The sequence below is a fragment of the Armigeres subalbatus genome, chromosome 2 (assembly GCF_024139115.2).
Source record: "Armigeres subalbatus isolate Guangzhou_Male chromosome 2, GZ_Asu_2, whole genome shotgun sequence".
In the NCBI taxonomy this organism is placed as follows: Eukaryota; Metazoa; Arthropoda; class Insecta; order Diptera; family Culicidae; genus Armigeres; species Armigeres subalbatus.
The window spans coordinates 143,608,322-143,630,168 of NC_085140.1; the positions used below are offsets into that span (position 1 = coordinate 143,608,322).

The window sequence follows — 21,847 nt, forward strand, 5'->3', positions numbered from 1 at the left end:
AAAAGGCCTATTATGGGCCAAACACATTGGATACGATTGCGTGCGTTTTGACAGATTTCCTACACGGTTACTGGCTAAAACCCATTAATGGGTACTATAGCACCCATTTTCCGTAAAAGCGCCACTACTCATTTAATGGACAAATTGAGCCAAGATATTTAACAAAAAAATGGTTTTCGTACGGCCGAGTTGCCGAATAATATGCAATTAATTGTAATCAAGTGTCGGTCTTCCACCGTCATTAGTTGTCTGAGTACACGCGACCGCTTACGTAAGGCAATCAAACTCATCAAATGCTTTAGCCAAGCAAGCCTATGGCACAGCAGAGTGCGATTGATTCGCATTCTATACCAGCCCGTTGCTGAGCGGCATGGAGTGCGATCCTCTCGTTTAATAAACAATGTGCACTCGCTTGACTGTGGATATACAACAGTAAAGCACATATGGAGGTTGGACAAATAAAGCATCCGAAAAATATTCAATTTGCAAGAGAGAGCTAACCGCAGTGGAGGTTGATACTCGGATTCTGATGGCTTTTCCGCAAACGTGGCCTTTAAGTGGTCTTGTTGTGTACACTGCCAAAAAAATCTATATAAGCTCTATGTGTGGCCTATATAGATATTTGCAATAGCATAATATTAATGCATTTCATGTGTACATCACATAACAAATGTATAAGCGCTATACATAAATTGGATTATTGCGCATAAGCCCCAAAATTTTATTCCCACCTTTGGGTTTCCGCGCCGAGCACTCAGCGCCAGACTCGGCGACAAGGAGATACTGGTTAAGTTGGTACTCCTGATTTTTTGACAACTGATGTCGATTGGCTGTGTGAGTGCACCGGTGTCAAAAAATAGAGCTTTTAGCTGAAAATTTAATTGTCAAATGTACATTTTGACAGCAATATAGATGTATGAGTGAATGAAATGTGCAAATGCTCTATCGCGGAAGCAGTCGCTGAAGACAAGTGTCAATGGTTTCAGTGACGAAACGAAAAGATTCAATGCAAAAAGCAATATTGATTAGTAATGCATTTCATATGGCCTATCGATAAACATGAATAGCAGACATTCATAAAATTTATAACTAATCATCACGCCTATCTAGAGAGTAGGAGGTTGAGGGTTCGAGTCCCTCCAAGACACGTGAATTCTTTTTCGCAAATTTCATATAAATTTGTCCATTTCGAAACATGTGCTGTGCATATGCACAGCCAAGATATTTAACAAAAAAATGGTTTTCGTACGGCCGAGTTGCCGAATAATATGCAATTAATTGTATCCATTGTGTTTGACCCTTTACACAGAAAGAAAAATCAATAATAAAATTAAGAAAATCGGTGGTTAAAATAAAAAGTTGCGTTGGTTCTTTTTCGTAGAGAGTTGCTTCTGTTCAAAATAAAAGTATGAAAACTTTTATTACACCCATGCTTCAAAAATCGCATGCTGCCCTGAAATCAAAAGCTTGGACATTCAAAATAAAACTTTACATCTGTCAAATAAAAAAAAAGTCACATTATGCAAAACTAGAGTATAGAATATTTTCATCCAGAAATGAAACTTCGAATTCCCCGAAATAGAAACCCCCTTCCTTTAGCATTTACTCATCTTTTCCCTTTCTAATTCAATCAATTGTATAGTTCAGTTTTTCTTTTATTACTTAAACATTATATTTCTTTTATTTAACATGGGTTATCGGAGATGTCACACTACAATCTTTGGTTAAATCCGGCGAGCTACTGGTGCAGCAACGCCCACAAGGGTGCATATCGTCGTCATCTTGACATTGTGGCATGGATTATTGCTGGTCAGGGACATTAAATCATTCAGTTTATCTGTAAATACAAATAAAAAACTTATTTAAATTTCATGATTTGAACCAAGGTGTGTCCTAATTTAAACCAACTAAGAGTAAAATCAGCAGTGATTCAAATCGTTCGGGGCTGTCAGTTTGAATATGAATCTGAAACATTGAATTTCCCAGCAGCTGTTCTAGATTCAGTTTTTATACCAATCAACTGTCAAAAAAATAAAACTGGTATAACGCTCCGTTCTATTTTCTGCAGATTTGAACCACGATTGAATCACGAGATTCAAATATTTTTCAATTGTTTTGGTGTATGGATGCGTCATTTTATCTACGGATCAATCCACTTTGCAATTCCGGCGCCTTTCTTGGCAGTAACATAATAATTTCAATTAATTGAAAATTTGAAAAACATGAATAGAACACTGCTGGGGAAACCAGCGAGTTTGTTCTATTTTGCTCCAGATGCAAACTAGAATAGTGGTCGAAAATTTAGAATCAAACTGAATCACTCCTGATTTCACCCTAAGGTGCCACTTAGATCCACGTAATTCAGGGAACCGTTTTGTGCAAAGTAGCACACCGGTCTACTGTTTCATTTGGTCGTAGGAATTGTTATTTTTTATACGCTGTTTAAAATATATATGACCTACCTGGCGTCAATCCGTGTGATGGCAGTCGACGAATTTTTCGGCATAAATGAATGGAGCTGGGCTGTCCCAGGGAAGGAATTTCCTCTTGGGGAACTAATCCTAAAAACATGCGATATCTCTTTTACCGGCAAAAGTTTATATTTACTGTTTCCAATTAAAACGCACTCTTTTATGAAGCATTTTTAAATCCGATGATCGGTGATCGTAGAATCCTGAGGTAGAACCTAGAAAAGAAAACGTTCGTAACATATGTATTAGATCTGTTCAAATTTCAAAAAGTTTTTTAAAGTCGACCGGTCAACTGGTATTCACAATTATTATGGTAAGATAGACCTCTGGTGAAAATTTAAGCTCATTCGGTTAAAATTTAGGTGTGCTTCAAATCAATTTAGTGTTTTTGACATGTTTTCGCTCTTGAAAAAATCATAACTCAGAGTAGAATGATTGAAATGCTTTGCAACAACCTCTAAATGAAAGCTATGCCCTTCCTCGACCACTTTCTAGAACATTGTTTAACAATTGGAGGAGATCTTGTATGTGTTTCAACTGATTTCCTCCATCAAGATTCCAATAAATCGATATTTTTCGTTGAATTTTTGCTTATACAATCTACATCCAGATTTATTTTTGGGCCAAGTTACTCGGGAAGTTGCAGTCTCACATTCGCTTTAGCTCAGTCATGTATAAAATCTCATTTAGTTACCAAGAAAAAAATGTTAAAAATTAATTAGTCGATTCATAGTTTAATTTGCTCCATTGGGTGGCATACCACAAAGACACGAACGAGGGCAAACTTTTTTTTTCAACAAGTTGCCATTGCTTTTCAATGATCATCATCAATTATTTTGCACTTGAGAAAATGCAATCATTGTTGCCTTGGTAGAATGTAGTTCTATGACAGCGTCTTACATCAACACCTAGCGTGTTTGGTTCAGGCGGTAGGGTGCTCGGCTGACAATCAAAATGTTCGGATATTGACTCGCGCGAATAGAACTAATTTTTTTTGCAGTTTGCTTAATTGGGGGGACATTTTTACGTGGCACATTATAATTTGTGCAAGTTGTGACAAAACTGTTACCGAATGTAATTGAGCAATTTGGTGATGTGCAATGTGTCCATTATGGAATATGGAATATTGAGACTTATGTTATAATGTACCTAATGTTATATTCATAAAATGAATTAGGACACAAGATCCACTATCTGTATTTCCATTTAGTTTAGAACAACATAGTGTAATTAATGTTTAGCAACACAGTGTAAAATCTTAGTATGCCTGGTAACAGATTCCGAATTGTCATTAAACATTTTTCAAGGAAAATGGAGGTTTCTAAAAGTGTCCAAGTGCCTGGCGTTGGTTTGGTTAATAACAACCCCAACAGGATCGGGCTACCTACAACAAGAAGTGTAGGTACTTCAAGTGTTTTTTTATTATCTGCGGAATGAGAAGAAAAGCGTCGCACAAAGCTGCAAAAGTGTTGGGAAATTACTTACTGAAACATGTAATGCCAAATATATTCAAGCTCAGCGTTCGTGGCATATCTGAGAGAAAGTAAGAAGACTTTATGGAGACTGGAGAAAATCCAAATGAATTATAAAAGGAAAAATAAGAATTGTCTTCGATATTAGTAACCGAACTTGTCAACCGTTGGTACCACCGAAGGCGGAGTCTGTAAAAAGGATAGTTGAACGCAACGATTTCCGTAAGATATATAAATATAGTGAAATCTTGTTAACAAACCTTTAATTGTATTACGTGTAACGTTTATAGTAAATCCAGTAAAATATGAATCAGATGATGACGCGAAAGTTGAAGATGTATCGGGCGATGAATTTGTGGCACCACGTCCCAAGAAGATGAAATTATTTCCATGGAGCGATGGAACAATGTCAGTTCTAGACAGAACTATGGTGTCCGATAGTGCAGCAGCAGCTCTCCTGACAGCTAGTGTAAATGACCTAGGCCTTGATACCGATCGTTTCTCCACCAGTCACTCCTCAGTTCGCAGACATCGTGTTGTGGTAATTATTATGTTTGTTAAACATATTGAAAGCAAGTTGTTAATATAAACCGTTGTAGAGCCGCAAGACCGTACATAACACACAAAAGGAAAAATTTGTTTCAGGCGATGCCTTAGTAGTACACATTGATACTAAACAGTTATTAAAGGGTCCTCCCAAGTAGCACTTGTAACAACTCTTAAATATAAAAAATAAATGAAAGGTTACATAATGGTTGGATTTAGGATGCTTGAAACCTTCCAAGTCACGGTTGATTGCATTTGGGTAATTTTTCAGTCATCTTGAAACTAAATGTGTTATCAGTTTTTAAGCAGTTACAGGGTTATTGAATTGTAACCATAACATTGAACTGTCATAAGCACTCAAGTCACAATAAAGTTTTTAATTAGTTACCGAAAGACCATCTGGATAGTAGATGCCAAGTAACAAAAACAACACAATAATATCATGATATATAATGGGGGAGCCTCCATCCTGATTAGAATTCCTAACTCCATTGATGTCTGGTGCCGAATTATAATCTTGATGCAGAGATACTGCACATGCATACTTTTTTGTATATTCACTAATTTGGACATGAATTTAATAATTAAAATAAAAAAACAATGCGAATTATTCCAAAAGTTGCCAAACGTCAAACGAAGCAAGTTACCCTGCAACATCAATAGCTATGGAAGCAAATTACAATGTAACTAAATTCAATGTTGAGCTGAGTCACATCAGTGTTGCAAAAAAAATATTGTTACTAGTAACTAATCTTCGCAGACGTACTAGTTGCAATGTAACTTGTTCATGATTTGTAAAAATGATAGGTTACTTGTAACTCGTATGTAACGGATTTGTAAAGCTCTATTTATATGATCAACACTGCATGTGAAAAGATTTTGTCCATATCGGAAATCGTTGTATACTGAAAAATTTCATTTGCACGTTAGAAAAACGAATTTCGGTATTATCGTTTACAGTACTAAAAATTATCGTCTAGTTCAGCGGTTCTCAACCTTTTTCTTGAAAGGTACCCCTTCAAACTTATGCTTTCATTGAAGTACCCCCTATTTTTTTCGCTGTAAATGAAAATAATCGTATCTCATAAGATATATTAAAAACAAACCACAAATTATAATAAGAATAAACAAACAAACCACAAAAGTAAAAGAAAACTAGAGTTTTCATTATTCCGTGAAACTTTTCTGATTCAAATTGATTTTATACGTCAAGCTTTCCACAAGACCTTTGGAGGCTTCCGAGCCTCTAGTAAGGAAGCTTCCAAGCATCCTGAAACTAGGACTACGACTTACGAGCCTCTTGATAGGGAGTTTCCGAGTCTCCGATGGATCATTGGGGCTTCCGAGCATCTTGAAAAGAGGCTTCCAAGCATCTTTGAAGGAGGCTTCCAAGCCTCTTGAAAGGAAGCTTCCGAGCCTCTTGAAAGGAGGCTTCCGAGCCTCTTGAAAGGAGGCTTCCGAGCCTCTTGAAAGGAGGCTTCCGAGCCTCTTGAAAGGAGGCTTCCGAGCCTCTTGAAAGGAGGCTTCCGAGCCTCTTGAAAGGAGGCTTCTGAGCCTCTTGAAAGGAGGCTTGAGCCTCTTGAAAGGAGGCTCTGAGCCTCTTGAAAGGAGGCTTCTGAGCCTCTTGAAAGGAGGCTCTGAGCCTCTTGAAAGGAGGCTTCCTGAGCCTCTTGAAAGGAGGCTTGAGCCTCTTGAAAGGGAGGCTTTCGAGCTTCTTGAAAGGAGGCTTCTGAGCCTCTTGAAAGGAGGCCTGAGCCTCTTGAAAGGAGGCTTCTGAGCCTCTTGAAAGGAGGCTTCCTGAGCCTCTTGAAAGGAGGCTTCCTGAGCTCTTGAAAGGAGGCTTCTGAGCCTCTTGAAAGGAGGCTTCTGAGCCTCTTGAAAGGAGGCTTGAGCCTCTTGAAAGGGAGGCCTGAGCTCTTGAAAGGAGGCTTCTGAGCCTCTTGAAAGGAGGCTTCCTGAGCCTCTTGAAAGGAGGCTTGAGCCTCTTGAAAGGAGGCTTCTGAGCCTCTTGAAAGGAGGCTCTGAGCCTCTTGAAAGGAGGCTTCTGAGCCTCTTGAAAGGAGGCTTCTGAGCCTCTTGAAAGGAGGCTCTGAGCTCTTGAAAGGAGGCTTCTGAAGCCTCTTGAAAGGAGGCTTCCGAGCCTCTTGAAAGGAGGCTTCCGAGCCTCTTGAAAGGAGGCTTCCGAGCCTCTTGAAAGGAGGCTTCCGAGCCTCTTGAAAGGAGGCTTCCGAGCCTCTTGAAAGGAGGTTTCCAAGCCTCTTGAAAGGAGGCTTCCAAGCCTCTTGAAAGGAGGCTTCCAAGCCTCTTGAAAGGAGGCTTCCAAGCCTCTTGAAAGGAGGCTTCCAAGCCTCTTGAAAGGAGGCTTCCAAGCCTCTTGAAAGGAGGCTTCTGAGCCTCTTGAAAGGAGGCTTCTGAGCCTCTTGAAAGGAGGCCTGAGCCTCTTGAAAGGAGGCTTCCGAGCCTCTTGAACGGAGGCTTCCGAGCCTCTTGAAAGGGGGCTTCCGAGCCTCTTGAAAGGAGGCTTCCGAGCTTTTTTAAACTAGGCTTACGAGCCTCCAAGCCCCTGGAAAGATGTATTCCGAAGTATTGGTATATAAGTAAAGTAACGAGGCTTCTGAGTTGTTTCGCAAGGAGCCTTTTCGAAGGAGACTTCCAAGCTTCTTGCAACGAAGCTACTGAGCCTTCCGGGAAAAAAGCATACATGTCATTCAACTGGAGGCTTCCGAACCCTTAGATTTTTTATTTTAGTTTGGAAGCATATTATTCAATATTTTGTCTCGATCAGGTCAGATTACATAGAAGTTATTCAAAATTTGTTCATTTGACGTTTTGTCCTCATGATTTTTTGTCCCACAGCCTTTCATACACTGCTCTGCTTGGGGTAGACAGGATTCAAACGTCTTTGAACTACTGACAGCCATTTCATATTATGTATAACACAAAGTTTTGGAATAAGAAATTTTAATTTTTTTTCAATAAGTTTTCATGGAATTGTAATACATCCGCCATTACGCATTTTTGTCCGAGGTACCTCCTGAAGCCAGCGAAGGTACCCCCGGGGGTACATGTACCCCAGGTTGAGAACCGCTGGTCTAGTTTAATATTGTTTAGTGCACAGCAATTTGACAAAACTATGATTTGTCTTAACAGGCATTAGTTTTATAAAATAAGGTAGGTCGAACGTACTTGAGTGTTAACTCAATACAGTTACAGTTACCTCAAGTTAAAGTCTATCTACTGCCTAATACCTTTCCGAGAAAAGTCGACTTTTGCTTCTTTGAAAAATAATATCTCGGAAATTTGTATAGTTTTTTTTTCACATAGCTGTTTTTCCATAACTTTTTGAACCAAGAACAACAACAGTGCATTAATGATTAGATGCTCCTTTTCGACCAAGTGCTTGTTTTATAAAATGTGGGAAAATACTTATCCGGCAGAATTTTTGTATCGATCTTCCTATGATATTACCAGTGGATAAAAATTCCATTCCTATTTATAAAGGAAAACGAAACCCAAAGGTGTGCATAAGTGATGCTAAAATTATGTCATTTAAAAATTAATAATTATCTAACTATGAAGTGTTCGTTGAACAACTGCTTTTGAAAGATGTTGATAAATCTACGGCTTCCATAAGGGTCATGTTTTGGAATTGACAGTATGAAAAGTAACAAACAAATATAGAGATGCATATTAGCAAGAAACGATTGAACCATACACGAACTTTCACGTAAGGCAGAAGCATTATCCAAATTCAAAGATCAGTACAATGAAAAATTACATAAGTTATCAAATCTTTTGAACTATCATGTATGCGGTCGTTTGATGAAATATGCTCGGAAATATGCCTATATAATATGTTTTTGGTAAAAGATTGATATAATAAATAAGAAAAAGGCTGTTTCTATGAATCTACGTTTAATTTCAAATTCGAGATTTAGAGATTTAATAATGGAGACATTTTTTTTTCTTTACTGTTATTGTTACTTATTTAAGCACAAAAATGCATTCATGTTACTATAAATGATAAAACCTAAAAGTTGGTTTAACCGAGGGCGCGAGATTTTTAGCTAGCTAAAATGATAGGTTTCACCAAAAATTCCATTCCGCACATTAATCTCTGCTAATATCAAATAAAAATATCACTTCGCATATAAACATTTACCATTTGTTATTTTAGATTCATGTCTTCAACTTTCTGATTACTGACATTCAATTTCAGTGACATTGTGACCAGATTTGTTTTATTTTCTTATTAAATACATAACAAAGTTTCATGACAACAAATAAAATGTTGACAAGTAGAAGTCACTAAATAGTTACAAAGTGGCAATCAAGACCTGAATGTTTCAGTTACTGTAACATGGAAATGTTACGGATTGATTACAGTGCAACTTAATGTGAGACCGTATAGTTAGTTACATAGTAGCTCAATTTTTTGCGCTTTTTTGGTTGCACTAGTGTTACAAATACAGTTACAGTTATTAAAATTTCACATACAATTTTGTCGCATATCGATCACCGTAATTCAATTGTGACAATCTGTGCTACTTGGGCTAGCGAGAAACCAGAAGAACGACTGGCCATTACAGTCTCAGGTAACGGAAATGAACAGCTCCTTGGGATTCCAAGCATTGAAAGTGGTTCAGGGAAGAATATTGCGGATAGTGTTTTTGACGAACTTGAAAAATGGAATATAACAGCTGATATAAAAGCAATAGCTTATGACACAACTGCATCAAACTCAGGAGTTCATAATGGTGCAGTTGTTCTTCTAGAGAAAAAACTAAATCGCAATTTACTCCATTTTCCATGCCGCCACCACATCCACGAACTTATTCTGGAGTCTGCATTTAAAACAGCAATGAATGAAAAATCAACTGGTCCGGAGGTCAATTTGTTTAAAAAATTTCAAAAATCCTGGAGAAGTATTGATAATAGTGAATATGAAGCAGCCGACTGTTTTTTCTCAGATAATGAAAAAATAATTTTCCACGAGAAAGCTGCTCGTCTGCTAGATATAGTATATTCACGCGCGGATTATAAAGAATTACTGCTGTTTGTACTCTTGCTGTTGGGCGTTGACGAGTACCAAGGTGTGAAGATCAAAGTAAAGCCTCCCGGTAAGCTAATAACTTGTTTTCAGAAAACTTAAATTCTAATACTGATCTAATGTGCTATTGTAGGAGCAATGCACCGTGCCCGGTGGATGGCTAGAGCAATTTACAGTTTGAAGATTTATTTGTATAGAGGACAATTCGCGCTTAAAGCAGAAGAGCAGAGGGGCTTGGAGAGAATGTGCCAGTTTATTATTAAAATATATTTACACGGTTGGTATTCGGCACATTTTGCAATCATCGCCCCAAGGAACGACTTTATGCTGTTGAATTCACTAGAAAAGTATAAAGAAATTGACAAGGAAATAGCATCGGCCGCCGAGTCAAAGCTGTTGCGTCATTTGGATTATCTTAATGAACAAAACGTATGCTTCGCATTTTTCGACAATGAAGTTCCGAACGACGTTAAGCGAAAAATGATCAAAAACCTTTCACGCAACACTATACCCGACCGGACAAAAACAATTTGTGGAGATTTGTCAGACTATGTCAGCCAGAAGTCTAAAATATTCTTTGAAGTGCTGGGTATTCCCTTAGATACACTATTGAGGCAGGATCCATCCGAATGGGCAACCGATGAATGTTTCATTGAAGCGAGGAATATGTGTTCCACATTAGCAGTCGTCAATGATTCCGCGGAACGAGCAGTTGCTTTAGGACAAAAATTTAAAGATTTTGCCACGAAGAACGAAGCGCAGAAGCAAGCGGTATTATCAAACGTGTTTAACAACCGTAAAAAGATCCCAAAGCTGTCTAAAAAGGCCATTATTGATCAGATGAGAATCGTTTAGGCAGTGTATATTTTATTATTATTTTTTGTTTATTTCAACTTTTGTTCGCTCTCTTATTTTAAGTTATAGTTTTTTGATGTTGAATTTTATGTTCTATTTAAATTGTTAACTAATACCTACGATTTTTCTCTTTGTTGAGTACATGTTCTACTGTGATTATTTAAAATACCAAATAATAGTTGTTAATTATCAAAAAATAAACAAGGACTAAACAATAAAATAAAGGATTTGTTTCATTTAACTTATTAAGCAACAACTCTGAAACGCTTGAATTCCATAAAGAAATATTCCAAACAACGAGGTTTAAGAAATTTTGGATCGGAAATTTGAAAATCCCGCTAATTCAAATATCATGGCGATCAGAATCCATGGAAAAATTGAGGGTTCTTTAGGTTGAGCTTCTATAGTTTTAAATACACCTAATAAATTACCGTTACCAATGTTCCAGTTGCGGGATGCGATTCTAATAGATATAATATACAAAGAGAATGCTTTTACTAGAGGAATCATATATTGCTCCAGAATAGACGAGGCAGATGCGAGATGAATAAATATATCCAACTAACTTCGAACATACGCTTTCTTAAAATTATATAAAGCTGAAGGTATTCTTTACGAGTTTTTGCATTTTGCGGTAACGACAGATGCACATCACTAAATTGTTCAATTACATTCAATAACACTGTAACAGTTTTGTCACAACTTGCACAAATTATAATGTGTCACGTAAAAATGTTCCCGCAATTAAGCAAACTGCAAAACAATTTAGTTCGATTCGCGCGAGTCAATATCCGAACATTTTGATTGTCAGCCGAGCATCCTACCGCCTAAACCAGACATACTAGGCGTTGATGTAAGATGCGGTCTTAGAACTACATTCTACCAAGGCAACAATGATTGCATTTTCTCAAGTGAAGATTGCATTTTCAAAAGTTTGCCGTCGTTCGTGTCTTTGTGGTATGCCACCCAATGGAGCAAATTAAACTATGAATCGACTAATTAATTTTTTAACATTTTTTTCTTGGTAACTTAATGAGATTTTATACATGACTGAGCTAAAGCGAATGTGAGACTGCAACTTCCCGAGTAACTTGGCCCAAAAATAAATCTGGATGTAGATTGTATAAGCAAAAATTCAACGAAAAATATCGATTTATTGGAATCTTGATGGAGGAAATCAGTTGAAACACATACAAGATCTCCTCCAATTGTTAAACAATGTTCTAGAAAGTGGTCGAGGAAGGGCATAGCTTTCATTTAGAGGTTGTTGCAAAGCATTTCAATCATTCTACTCTGAGTTATGATTTTTTCAAGAGCGAAAACATGTCAAAAACACTAAATTGATTTGAAGCACACCTAAATTTTAACCGAATGAGCTTAAATTTTCACCAGAGGTCTATCTTACCATAATAATTGTGAATACCAGTTGACCGGTCGACTTTAAAAAACTTTTTGAAATTTGAACAGATCTAATATGTATATTATATCGGCAAAGTCGCAAATAAATCAAGATGCAGTATTTATAATGAGCTAATAAATTACCTTGTTGTTGAAATTGGCGGTGTCAGCAGGCAAACTTTATTCCAGAAGTCCAATTCATTTACGGTTGATGAAAGGTCGGCTCAATCCGTCAGCAAGAAATCACGCACAGTAACTGACACCGGCAAAAAAAGAAGAGTAATTCTAAATGGATGGTTCAACGGTTTTACAATGTTTGCGTTAAAAGGAAAAACTTTTATTTATGCAAAATGATTTGTTTCGAAACACTTTCAATGTTAAAGGATAATTTTTGCGTTAATCAATCCTACTTTTATTTCAAACAAAATCAAACGCTTTTTAAATCAAAAAGGCAAAATAATTATTAGAACAATGTTTGTTTTTTCTGTGTAGGCTTTCTGCGAGCGTGTACGCACACGCACATTTCACTCACACTTTTACTCAGTTTGCTGTCATGGGAAAATCAAATGGGATTGTTTGCAACCACGAACCGTGCGTTCGGGTTGGTGAGAAATGTCGGCAAGACCCTAAAGGTAGCCTCACACCTCGGGAATTTGGTCCGCGGATTTTTTCCCCATGCATTTTTGCATATGCGATGTTTTCGGGATTTGGGCACGGAAAATAAAAATCCCGGCCCCCTTTAAAATACACGGGGATCAAATTCCGGCGGAAAATTTTCCCGAGGTGTAAGGCAGCCTTAATGGCTAAATGGCGTGCACGCTTCGGTTCACCCAAATAATAGGCCTTTTCACGAGACGTTTAAAAACAGGTTATTTTATCGTCAATTGACAGCTCTCCTATGAAAGTGACAGCTTCGGGTTTGCGGGCCTGTGAAAAGGCCTATATACCCGGATAAAAAATATTACATATAGAGAAACAATACAATTTATTGTAACACTAGCGAAAGAAACCCAGCTTTGCCCGGGTGTAGCAAATGTCACAATGAACTATTTGCAGCACCGCACTCTAAGGTGCCCGCCAGAGTAAACGCGACGTGCGATGCGACGCGACGCGACTCACGTAAAAGAATAACAATCATTATCAACAGGCTGTCAAATTGCACTGTCGCGTCGCGTCGCGTCGCATCGCGTCGCATCGCACGTCGCGTTTACTCTGGCTTCACCCTAAGGGTGCGGCCAGAGTACACGCGAAGTGCGAAGCGAAGCGAAGCGTCCATACGATTTGACAGCTCCTTATTATTGATTGTTATTCCTTTGTGTGCAAATTTCGCGCGGCGTCGCGTAGACGCGTCTACTCTGGCAGGCACCTAAATCAATTTCCGTGCGTTTGTTTTATTGTCGCGCTTATCTTTTTTTAGCCCAAGTCCTGGTGTTAGGTGGGACGCTAAACAGCCCTGACACGACGGCCCTCCGACGAGACAGGAGGTTTGCGCAGGCCCAATAAGCCGCCTAGAAAACCAATCATTACGAACAATATAAGAGATAATGCGACTCGATATAATCGGCAAAGACCTAGGCGACGAATACAGGATCACGATTGGAAGCTTGGAACATGGAATTGCAAGTCGCTAGGTTTCGCAGGTTGCGACAGGATGATCTACGATAAATTACATCCCCGCAACTTCGACGTCGTGGCGCTGCAGGAGATTTGCTGGACAGGACAGAAAGTGTGGAAAAGCAGGCATCGAGCGGCTACCTTCTACCAAAGCTGTGGCACCACCAACGAGCTGGGAACCGGCTTCATAGTGCTGGGTGGCAGCCAATCAACGCAAGGATGTGCAAGCTGAGGATTAAAGGCCGTTTCTTCAACTATAGCATCATCAACGTGCACTGCCCACACGAAGGGAGACCCGACGACGAGAAAGAAGCGTTCTACGCACAGCTGGAGCAGACATACGATGGATGCCCACTGCGGGACGTTAAAATCGTCATCGGTGACATGAACGCACAGGTAGGAAGGGAGGAAATGTATAGACCGGTCATCGGACCGGATAGTCTGCACACCGTATCGAATGACAACGGCCAACGATGCATAAACTTCGCAGCCTCCCGCGGAATGGTAGTCCGAAGCACCTTCTTTCCCCGCAAAAATATCCACAAGGCCACATGGAGATCACCTAACCAAGAAACGGAAAACCAAATCGATCACGTTCTAATCAACGGTAAATTCTTCTCCGACATCACGAATGTCCGCACTTACCGCAGTGCGAATATTGAATCCGACCACTACCTCGTTGCAGTATGCCTGCGCTCAAAACTCTCGACGGTGTACAACACGCGTCGAAGTCGGACGCCGCGGCTTAACATTGGGCGGCTACAAGACGGTAGACTAGCCCAAGAATACGCGCAGCAGCTGGAAGTGGCACTTCCAACGGAAGAGCAGCTAGGCGCAGCTTCTCTTGAAGATGGCTGGAGAGATATTCGATCCGCCATTGGTAGCACCGCAACCGCTGCACTAGGCACGGTGCCCCGGATCAGAGAAACGACTGGTATGACGGCGAATGTGAGCAGTTAGTGGAAGAGAAGAATGCAGCATGGGCGAGATTGCTGCAACACCGCACGAGGGCGAACGAGGCACGATATAAACAGGCGCGGAACAGACAAAACTCGATTTTCCGGAGGAAAAAGCGCCAGCAGGAAGATCGAGACCGTGAAGAAACGGAGCAACTGTACCGCGCTAATAACACACGAAAGTTCTGGCGAGAAGATGAACCGTTCACGTAAGGGCCACGTGCCACAGCCTGATATGTGTAAGGACATAAACGGGAACCTTCTTACGAACGAGCGTGAGGTGATCCAAAGGTGGCGGCAGCACTACGAAGAACACCTGAATGGCGATGTGGCAGACGAAGATGGCGGTATGGTGATGGACCTGGGAGAACGCGCGCAGGACATAATTCTACCGGCTCCGGATCTCCAGGAAATCCAGGAGGAGATTGGCCGGCTGAAGAACAACAAAGCCCCTGGGGTTGACCAACTACCAGGAGAGCTATTTAAACACGGTGGTGAGGCACTGGCTAGAGCGCTGCACTGGGTCATTACCAAGATTTGGGAGGAGAAAGTTTTGCCGCAGGAGTGGATGGAAGGTGTCCCATCTACAAAAAGGGCGATAAGCTGGATTGTAGCAACTACCGCGCAATCACATTGCTGAACGCCGCCTACAAGGTACTCTCCCAAATTTTATGCCGTCGACTAGCACCAACTGCAAGGGAGTTCGTGGGGCAGTACCAGGCGGGTTTTATGGGCGAACGCTCCACCACGGACCAGGTGTTCGCCATTCGCCAAGTACTGCAGAAATGCCGCGAATACAACGTGCCCACACATCATCTATTCATCGACTTCAAAGCCGCATATGATACAATCGATCGGGACCAGCTATGGCAGCTAATGCACGAACACGGTTTTCCGGATAAACTGACACGGTTGATCAAAGCGACGATGGATCGGGTGATGTGCGTAGTTCGAGTTTCAGGGGCATTCTCGAGTCCCTTCGAAACCCGCAGAGGGTTACGGCAAGGTGATGGTCTTTCGTGTTTGCTATTCAACATCGCTTTGGAAGGGGTAATACGAAGAGCAGGGATTAACACGAGTGGTACAATTTTCAATAAGTCCGTCCAGCTATTTGGTTTCGCCGACGACATAGATATTATGGCACGTAACTTCGAGAAGATGGAGGAAGCCTACATCAGACTGAAGAGGGAAGCTAAGCGGATCGGACTAGTCATCAACACGTCGAAGACGAAGTACATGATAGGCAGAGGTTCAAGAGAAGACAATGTGAGCCACCCACCGCGAGTTTGCATCGGTGGTTCTGTCCGTGAATGTCCGCTGTGTTCCGCGATAATTTTCAGCTTCCGAAGTCGGTACGCGAGTGTCCACTAGTGCCAAGTGAGAACTCTGCACAACAACTAACAGGTTATTGGCCCAGAACGAAGATTGGAAGGTGAAAATTGCGAGAAAAAGTGATCCCGCGGTTAACTTCGATTTTCCATCGCGAGTGCGCATCTTGTGTTGTGAGAAGATGGCGGATTTGGGCAAACTTTCGTTTGCAAAGCTCAACAACAATAATTGGGCGAGCTGGAAATTCCGCATGGAAATGTTGCTCATGCGGGAAGAACTCTGGTATGTGATATCCGATCCGAAACCAGAGCCGGTGACTGCGCGGTGGAACAAAGATGAGCAAAAAGCCCGGGCTACAATCGGTTTGTGTGTGGAAGACAACCAGTTTAGCCTGGTAAAAAGTGCTAAAACCGCGAAAGATTTTTGGGATCAGTTGCGTGCGTACCACGAAAAGTCAACGCTGACTTCCCGCGTTTCTTTGCTGAAGAAATTGTGTTCGTTGAACTTGAGTGAGGGTGGTGATGTGGAGAAGCACCTTTTAGAGCTTGAAGAGCTGTACGACCGGTTGTCGGCAGCCGGACAAAATTTGGAAGAGCCGCTGCGAATCGCCATGATTCTCCGGAGTTTGCCGGACTCTTATGGCGGGTTAGTGACGGCCTTAGAGGGTCGGCCGGACACGGACCTAACAATGCAGCTAGTGAAGTCGAAGCTGCTTGACGAATATGAGCGAAGACATGAGAAGAATGGCGGTTCAGTGAATGCGATGAAGAGTTCGACGATGCGGGGGAAGAAAAGTGGTGTTGCACACGAGCGGAAGTGTTTCCATTGTGGAAAGCCGGGTCACATCAGGGGGGTAATATGCGGTGCATCGCGCCTCCTCTGCATGTAGTATGAAGCAAATGTAAATAAACAATCCCACATTTTTTTCGTTAGTCAGCAGTAGTGTAGGTTAATCAATATTCTACAAGATTCCAGTTCGAAAAATGTTACACTTTCCAAGCGGGGTGGCCCATGGTGGCCCGCCTTTCCCAAGCGGCGAGGCCCGGATAATACATCTTAGGTAGGCTCGATTTGTTCGTGGATGACAGGCTTACTCCCCCCCTGGGTCATATGCAGCGAGATTGCCATTCGCTAGCGCGGCAGAAGAAAAGTGACGAGAAACAGAAGAGGTCCGAAGAAAAACAAAGTGTCAAGCAGGCGAAGAAAAACAGCAGTGGTGTGTGCTTTATGGCCGGAAGTGCTCCACGCGGGTCGTGGTTCATAGACAGTGGGGCTAGTTGTCATATGACGTGCGATGAAAGTTTTTCTCGACGCTGGAGAAGAAGAACGGCCCGAAAGTTTTCCTGGCTGATAGAAAAATAGCAAAGACAGTCGGCCATGGTGAAGGGACAGTGCTCGGTGTTAACGGTAACGGTGATGCGGTCGATGTGAAGCTTGTTGACGTTTTGTATGCTCCATCGTTGACGAGTGGACAAGCAGACCGCAAGTGGTTTCACGTTCGTTTTCAGTGCTAACGGAGTTGACATCCGTGATGCTACCGGCTCATTGACGGTAGTAGGAGAGCACTCTGGCTGTCTGTACCGGCCGAAGCTAATGGAATCATCAAAGAAAGCTCAAGGTAAGAAACACACTACTAATTGTCAGCATCAATCGCACCGACGTTTCGTACATAGGCATTCGGATGTGATTAGAAGAATTCGCGAGGAGAAGTTAGGCACCGGTATGATCGTTACCGACTGTGGCATCCGTGAATGCTGCGAGCCGTGCCTGGAGGGAAAGTTGGCGAGGAGTCCAATTCCCAAATCAGCCGAGAGGAAGTCGACGCAAGTGTTAGATCTGGTCCACACGGATCTGTGCGGGCCAATGCGGACGACGACACCCGGTGGTAAGCGGTTCCTCATGACGATGATCGACGACTACAGCCGCTTCACCGTCGTTTATCATCTGGAGAAAAAGTCAGAAGCGCCGGAGAAAGTAAAGGAGTACGTTCGGTATGTGGAGAACCTTTTCAACAGAAGGCCGCGTATAATCCGCTCGGATGGCGGAGGCGAATACGTGAATGAGGAGTTGGGCGACTTCTTTGTCAAGGAGGGAATCAAGGCGCAGTATACGACAGCATACACACCACAGCAAAACGGTGTAGCTGAGCGGAAGAATCGGTCGCTACAGGAAATGGCGACGACGATGCTCCTGGATGCCGGTCTCCACAAACGGTACTGGGGCGAGGCCGTGTCAACGGCCGCTTATTTGCAGAACCGTCTTCCGTCGCGATCGGTGGACAAGACTCCATACGAAAAGTGGTACGGGCGGCAACCAGTACTTTGCCATTTAAAAGTATACGGTTGTCCGGCCTTTGTACATATTCCTGCCGTTAAGCGCGGGAAGTTTGAGAGCAAGGCGAGGAAGCTGCGGTTCATCGGGTACTCTGACGCCCATAAAGGTTACCGATTCGTTGATACGTCTACGGACAAGGTCACGATCAGCCGCGACGCAAGGTTTTTGGAGCTGGACAACGGGTCGTCTCACGGGGTGGAGTTGAATCCAGCTGCCATCGGAAGTTCGTCGATTAGTGACAAGGAGTGGCCTCTTCCGGTAGTGCAATCGAAGCAGCAAACAAGAGAAGAAGAAAATACAGAAGAAGAAACAGCCCCCTGCGGCGAAGAAACAGTGAGTGAAGAAAGCGAAAAAGAGGACTATTTTGATGTAGAAGATGCTGAATCGGACGAAGATCCCCTCGCTGTGAAGCAGGAGGAAGATGACGAAGAAGTTGTGAACGGTGCATGGAGATTAGGGCGTCGCACCCGTGGAATGCTACCCAGCCGAATGTCGGATTATGTAGTAGGCGTCGGCAGGCAGCAGGAGAAAGAACCAACGACATTTCGTCAAGCAGTATCCAGTCAAAAGCGAGATTCGTGGAAGGCGGCGATGGACAGCGAAATTCAGTCGCACAATCAAAACGGGACGTGGGAGTTAGTACTGCTTTCGAAGAGCAAGAAAGTGGAAGGCAGCCGATGGGTATACACAATCAAAATGAACGAATCTAACGAAGTGGTCCGTTACAAGGCGCGGATCGTTGCCCAGGGGTTCACGCAATACTACGGAGTCGATTACAACGAAGTGTTCGCCCCTGTGACCAAGCATGTCACACTACGGGTCCTGTTGTCTATGGCGGCGAAGAAGAGGATGGTGCTGAAGCATTTAGATGTGCGCACCGCGTATCTCTACGGAGACATAGAGGAAGAGCTCTATATGCGCCAGCCACCCGGCTACGAAGTATGCGGCAAGGAGGAGATCGTTTGCCGGCTTCGTAGAAGTATTTACGGACTGGAACAATCCGCTCGATGTTGGAACCGGAAGCTAAACAGTGTTCTGACGGAAATGGGATTCCAAGCAAGTTCAGCGGATCCGTGATTATTCGTGGCAACCAGGGATGGCCTCAGAGTATACCTGATCGTTTATGTCGATGATTTCCTCATCGGATCAGAGAGCGAGGCGGAGATTATCCGCGTTCAGAAGCAGCTGAGTCGGCATTTCGAGATTGTCGATCTTGGCGATGTGAAGCACTTCCTAGGTCTGGAAGTACAGAAGGAGGATGACACGTTCTGTGTCAGTCTGGCCAACTACATCGATAAGCTGGTTGCACGAGTAGGCCTAAGCGAAGCGAAGGAGGCAAAAACGCCCATGGATCAGGGCTATCTGAGGAACGAGGTTGAGAGCAAACCGTTCGAAGATGGTACGAAGTATCGAAGCGTGGTTGGTGCTCTTCTCTATGTAGCGGTGTGTGCGCGGCCGGATATAGCTACCAGTGTGGGAATCCTTGGCCGGAAGTTTAGTGCCCCCATGGAAGCGGACTGGACAGCTGCAAAGCGTGTGGTACGGTACCTTAAAGGTACCAAAGAATGGAAGTTGAGGCTTGGAATCAAGAAAACAGAAGAGTTGGTGGCATTTTCGGATTCTGATTGGGCAGGAGATGCGAGCACACGGAAGTCGACAACCGGCTACGTGGTGTTCTACGCAGGAGGAGAAGTTTGCTGCGTCAGTCGTCGGCAAAGTTGTGTGACCCTTTCGACGATTTAAGCGGAGTACGTCGCTCTGGCCGAAGCGTGCCAGGAAGTAGTGTGGCTTAGGCGACTTTTAAAAGACTTTGGTGAAGAACAAGTGGAAGCAACAGTGGTAAACGAAGATAATCAGGGATGCCTGAGCTTCGCCCGTTCCGAGAGGTCCAGCAAGCGCTCAAAGCATATCGAAACCAAGCACCATTTTGTTCGAGATCTTTGCGACAACGGTGAGGTGGTGCTGCAGTACTGTCCAACGGATCAGATGCCAGCTGATGTACTGACGAAGCCGTTGGGATTCGTTAAGCATCGGCAATTTGCTGAACAGTTGGGGTTGGTCGGTAAGCGACCATAGCAAGGTGAGGTGACTAACCATTGAGGAGGAGTGATGGAAATTACAATGTTTGACCCTCACTATAAGTTCCGCTAGTTTTACAATATGGATTCCTACCCCTAAATGTAATTTGGCCCTTCTGGCAACACGGTTGATGTTTATGTTTATTTCATGTACTTTGTTTTTATTTACTTGACCATCAACATTATGTGTAAATACGTTCAGCTATGTTAGTTCAATAAATCGTCCATTCTGTCCGTGAATGTACGCTGTGTTCCGCGATAATTTTCAGCTTCCGAAGTCGGTACGCGAGTGTCCACTAGTGCCAAGTGAGAACTCTGCACAACAACCAACAAAAGCTAGATCAAAAAGCAACAAATAATTTTTAGATTTTTTGTACCCACGACTTGTTTTACAGTTCCAAACAATAAAAGAGATTTTATTGTACCTCCATACTAAATTCTAGCTGTATACTTTCAATTTATTTAAGACTGTTCTCCACCTCGTGTGTGTGGAAGGAACATTGAAAGCTTACGATATCAAGCAGCAGATGTCACTAGTGTATATGCAATATTACATTGATACAAACACGCAGCAACACCACCTGTCGCCTGATAATGGAAATATTGCAATGATTGCTGTTGTAAAAATGTCTTGAATGGGCCTCAAGCTGATTTTTTGCTAGAATGCAACTGACGACCTCCTATTGTTTACACTGTTGATCATATGGTACTTTTATCCCTAAAAAGTCACATAATAGCCATTCATAATAAATATCGTGATTTATTATATGATAAATGGTGTAATCTGAATAGGCTATAAGGGTTGCTGATGTTTATTCATCTTTCTCTTTGAAGTGCAAAGGAAGGATAGGACTTTGCTTTAATCGAGTAACGTTTCCCGATGAAAACAAATTAAGGTACAATATGTATTGCGCTTTTTGCACTTTATGAGATTGTTGCGAGATTTTTCTCTCACAGTCATCTTTTTCTCATACTCAATACACTCAAAAAAGTTTGATTTTCCGTGTATAATATTTGTGTGTGAGTGCTCAATCTGAAAACAAACCGACGTCAAATCATGGCGGGAATCGATTTAGTGCAATGAAAATAAATACTACGGTATGGAAATCCATATATTGTGTGCGTGCCTTTCGTGTATGACGAAAAAGCTTTCACTACTACATTCGAACGAGCTCCCATAAGAAGCCGTGCAAATATGTACGTCAACATTTTTTTACTTACTTATGGATCCTGTACACCTCCGGTGGTGCAAAGGGCCGACTTGAAAGATCTCCATCCTGAGCGTTGCCTGGCTATCGCTTTAACCTGTTGCCAGGTTAGATTTCGGTCGACTTTTTTTATTTCTTTATTGAGGCTTCTCCGCCATGAGTCTCTGCTGCGATGTCCCGCTGGGTTCCAGTCTAATGCTTGTTTACATATTTCGTTTCCGCCCCTACGTAGAGTGTGGCCGACAAGGGGTGTCTCACCGCTAACGATGGCAGCGAATTTCAATCGAAATAAAGTCGATTTTTATTACATGGGCCAATTGATGAATATTGCAACACACCTTCAACAGCACTGAACTGTAATTTTTGTCGTAGCAAGCGCGGATTTTGGGCGTTACCAATGGCATTAATTGTTTGTTTATTTTGCCATCAACAAATAAGTTGGAAAATGATTGCTGAAGATAAATATTTTTAATTTATATTAATTACCGATAAACTGTTTTCTTATTTCAGGCTTTGGTTGTTGAAGATAGTTACAG

General features: G+C 42.2%; 1 long non-coding RNA gene across 2 annotated transcripts; it reads right to left on the bottom strand.

Annotated features, from left to right (window-relative positions):
* Positions 1 to 1,667: 1,667 nt before the first annotated feature.
* Positions 1,668 to 21,512, bottom strand: LOC134210937 (uncharacterized). Of its 2 annotated transcripts, none has more exons than XR_009978889.1 (3): positions 21,325 to 21,512; positions 2,463 to 2,686; positions 1,668 to 1,837 (listed from the first exon to the last, which is right to left on the bottom strand). It is a non-coding gene; the product is annotated as an uncharacterized LOC134210937 (long non-coding RNA). The 2 variants fall into 2 exon arrangements; XR_009978890.1 differs by lacking the exon at positions 21,325 to 21,512 and adding an exon at positions 11,937 to 12,048.
* Between the last annotated feature and the right edge of the window lie 335 nt (positions 21,513 to 21,847).